This window comes from Scyliorhinus torazame, unplaced genomic scaffold (genome assembly GCF_047496885.1).
Source record: "Scyliorhinus torazame isolate Kashiwa2021f unplaced genomic scaffold, sScyTor2.1 scaffold_386, whole genome shotgun sequence".
Lineage (NCBI taxonomy): Eukaryota > Metazoa > Chordata > Chondrichthyes > Carcharhiniformes > Scyliorhinidae > Scyliorhinus > Scyliorhinus torazame.
In genome coordinates, this window is record NW_027308113.1 from 85,001 (window position 1) to 90,133 (window position 5,133).

Sequence of the window (5,133 nt, forward strand, 5' to 3'; positions counted from 1 at the left end):
ACACTGTCCCCATCAAACATTCCTCCACACTGTCCCCATCAAACACTCCTCCACACTGTCCCCATCAAACACTCCTCCACACTGTCCCCATCAAACACTCCTCCACACTGTCCCCATCAAACATTCCTCCACACTGTCCCCATCAAACACTCCTCCACACTGTCCCCATCAAACACTCCTCCACACTGTCCCCATCAAACACTCCTCCACACTGTCCCCATCAAACACTCCTCCACACTGTCCCCATCAAACACTCCTCCACACTGTCCCCATCAAACACTGCTCCACACTGTCCCCATCAAACACTCTTCCACACTGACCCCATCAAACACTCCTCCACACTGTCCCCATCAAACACTCCTCCACACTGTCCCCATCAAAAACTCCTCCACACTGTCCCCATCAAACACTCCTCCAAACTGTCCCCATCAAACACTCCTCCAAACTGTCCCCATCAAACACTCCTCCACACTGTCCACATCAAACACTCCTCCACACTGTCCCCATCAAACACCCCCCACACTGTCCCCATCAAACACTCCTCCACACTGTCCCCATCAAACACTCCTCCACACTGTCCCCATCAAACACTCCTCCACACTGTCCCCATCAAACACTCCTCCACATTGTCCCCATCAAACACTCCTCCACACTGTCCCCATCAAACACTCCTCCACACTGTCCCCATCAAACACTCCTCCACACTGTCCCCATCAAACACTCCTCCACAATGTCCCCATCAAACACTCATCCACACTGTCCCCATCAAACACTCCTCCACACTGTCCCCATCAAACACTCCTCCACACTGTCCCCATCAAACACTCATCCACACTGTCCCCATCAAACACTCCTCCACACTGTCCCCATCAAACACTCCTCCACACTGTCCCCATCAAACACTCCTCCACACTGTCCCCATCAAACACTCCTCCACACTGTCCCCATCAAACACTCCTCCACACTGTCCCCATCAAACACTCCTCCACACTGTCCCCATCAAACACTCCTCCACACTGTCCCCATCAAACACTCCTCCACACTGTCCCCATCAAACACTCCTCCACACTGTCCCCATCAAACACTCCTCCACACTGTCCCCATCAAACACTCCTCCACACTGTCCCCATCAAACACTCATCCACACTGTCCCCATCAAACACTCCTCCACACTGTCCCCATCAAACACTCCTCCACACTGTCCCCATCAAACACTCCTCCACACTGTCCCCATCAAACACTCCTCCACACTGTCCCCATCAAACACTCCTCCACACTGTCCCCATCAAACACTCCTCCACACTGTCCCCATCAAACACTCCTCCACACTGTCCCCATCAAACACTCCTCCACACTGTCCCCATCAAACACTCCTCCACACTGTCCCCATCAAACACTCCTCTACACTGTCACCATCAAGCACTCCTCAACACTGTCCCCATCAAACACTCCTCCACACTGTCCCCATCAAACACTCCTCCACACTGTCTCCATCAAACACTGCTCCACACTGTCCCCATCAAACACTCCTCCACACTGTCCCCATCAAACACTCCTCCACGCTGTCCCCACCAAACACTCCTCCACGCTGTCGCCATCAAACACTCCTCTACACTGTCCCCATCAAACACTCCTCCACACTGTCCCCATCAAACACTCCTCCACACTGTCCCCATCAAACACTCCTCCACACTGTCCCCATCAAACACTCCTCCACACTGTCTCCATCAAACACTCCTCCACACTGTCCCCATCAAACACTCTCCCACACTGTCCCCATCAAACACTCCTCCACACTGTCCCCATCAAACACTCCTCCACACTGTCCCCATCAAACACTCCCCCACACTGTCCCCATCAAACACTCCCCCACACTGTCCCCATCAAACACCCCTCCACACTGTCCCCATCAAACACTCCCCCACACTGTCCCCATCAAACACTCCTCCACACTGTCCCCATCAAACACTCCTCTACACTGTCCCCATCAAACACTCCTCCACACTGTCCCCATCAAACACTCCTCCACACTGTCCCCATCAAACACTCCTCCACGCTGTCGCCATCAAACACTCCTCTACACTGTCCCCATCAAACACTCCTCCACACTGTCCCCATCAAACACTCCTCCACACTGTCCCCATCAAACACTCCTCCACACTGTCCCCATCAAACACTCCTCCACACTGTCCCCATCAAACACTCCTCTACACTGTCCCCATCAAACACTCCTCTACACTGTCACCATCAAATACTCCTCCACACTGTCCCCATCAAACACTCCTCTACACTGTCCCCATCAAACACTCCTCCACACTGTCCGCATCAAACACTCCTCCACACTGTCCCCATCAAACACTCATCCACACTGTCCCCATCAAACACTCCTCCACACTGTCCCCATCAAACACTCCTCCACACTGTCCCCATCAAACACTCCTCCACACTGTCCCCATCAAACACTCCTCCACACTGTCCCCATCAAACACTCCTCCACACTGTCCCCATCAAACACTCCTCCACACTGTCCCCATCAAACACTCCTCCACACTGTCCCCATCAAACACTCCTCCACACTGTCCCCATCAAATACTCCTCCACACTGTCCCCATCAAACACTCCTCTACACTGTCACCATCAAGCACTCCTCAACACTGTCCCCATCAAACACTCCTCCACACTGTCCCCATCAAACACTCCTCCACACTGTCCCCATCAAACACTCCTCCACACTGTCCCCATCAAACACTCCTCCACGCTGTCCCCACCAAACACTCCTCCACGCTGTCGCCATCAAACACTCCTCTACACTGTCCCCATCAAACACTCCTCCACACTGTCCCCATCAAACACTCCTCCACACTGTCCCCATCAAACACTCCTCCACACTGTCCCCATCAAACACTCCTCCACACTGTCTCCATCAAACACTCCTCCACACTGTCCCCATCAAACACTCCCCCACACTGTCCCCATCAAACACTCCCCCACACTGTCCCCATCAAACACTCCCCCACACTGTCCCCATCAAACACCCCTCCACACTGTCCCCATCAAACACTCCCCCACACTGTCCCCATCAAACACTCCTCCACACTGTCCCCATCAAACACTCCTCTACACTGTCCCCATCAAACACTCATCCACGCTGTCCCCATCAATCACTCCTCCACACTGTCCCCATCAAACACTCCTCCACACTGTCCCCATCAAACACTCCTCCACACTGTCCCCATCAAACACTCCTCCACACTGTCCCCATCAAACACTCCTCCACGCTGTCGCCATCAAACACTCCTCTACACTGTCCCCATCAAACACTCCTCCACACTGTCCCCATCAAACACTCCTCCACACTGTCCCCATCAAACACTCCTCCACACTGTCCCCATCAAACACTCCTCCACACTGTCCCCATCAAACACTCCTCTACACTGTCCCCATCAAACACTCCTCTACACTGTCACCATCAAATACTCCTCCACACTGTCCCCATCAAACACTCCTCTACACTGTCCCCATCAAACACTCCTCCACACTGTCCCCATCAAACACTCCTCCACACTGTCCCCATCAAACACTCATCCACACTGTCCCCATCAAACACTCCTCCACACTGTCCCCATCAAACACTCCTCCTCACTGTCCCCATCAAACACTCCTCCACAGTGTCCCCATCAAACACTCCTCCACACTGTCCCCATCAAACACTCCTCCACACTGTCCCCATCAAACACTGCTGCACACTGTCCCCATCAAACACTCCTCCACACTGACCCCTTCAAACACTCTTCCACACTGTCCCCATCAAACAGTCCTCCACAATGTCCCCATCAAACACTCCTCCACACTGTCCCCATCAAACACTCCCCCACACTGTCCCCATCAAACACTCCTCCACACTGTCACCATCAAACACTCCTCTACACTGTCCCCATCAAACACTCCTCCACACTGTCCCCATCAAACACTCCTCCACACTGTCCCCATCAAACACTCCTCCACACTGTCCCCATCAAACGCTCCTCCACACTGTCCCCATCAAACACTCCTCCACACTGTCCCCATCAAACACTCCTCCACACTGTCCCCATCAAACACTCCTCTACACTGTCACCATCAAGCACTCCTCAACACTGTCCCCATCAAACACTCCTCCACACTGTCCCCATCAAACACTCCTCCACACTGTCCCCATCAAACACTCCTCCACACTGTCCCCATCAAACACTCCCCCACACTGTCCCCATCAAACCCTCACCCACACTGTCCCCATCAAACACTCCTCCACACTGTCCCCATCAAACACTCCCCCACACTGTCTCCATCAAACACTCCTCCACACTGTCCCCATCAAACACTCCTACACACTGTCCCCATCAAACACTCCTCTGCACTGACCCCATCAAACACTCTTCCACACTGTCCCCTTCAAACACTCCTCCACACTGTCCCCATCAAACACTCCTCCACACTGTCTCCATCAAACACTCCTCCACACTGTCCCCATCAAACACTCCTCCACACTGTCTCCATCAAACACTCCTCCACACTGTCCCCATCAAACACTCCCCCACACTGTCCCCATCAAACACTCTTCCACACTGTCCCCAGCAAACACTCCTCCACACTGTCCCCATCAAACACTCCTCCACACTGTCCCCATCAAACACTCCTCCACACTGTCCCCATCAAACACTCCTCTACACTGTCCCCATCAAATACTCCTCCACACTGTCCCCATTAAACACTCCTCCACACTGTCCCCATCAAACACTCCTCCACGCTGTCGCCATCAAACACTCCTCTACACTGTCCCCATCAAACACTCCTCCACACTGTCCCCATCAAACACTCCTCCACACTGTCCCCATCAAACACTCCTCCACACTGTCCCCATCAAACACTCCTCCACACTGTCCCCATCAAACACTCCTCTATACTGTCCCCATCAAACACTCCTCTACACTGTCACCATCAAATACTCCTCCACACTGTCCCCATCAAACACTCCACTACACTGTCCCCATCAAACACTCCTCCACACTGTCCCCATCAAACACTCCTCCACACTGTCCCCATCAAACACTCATCCACACTGTCCCCATCAAACACTCCTCCACACTGTCTCCA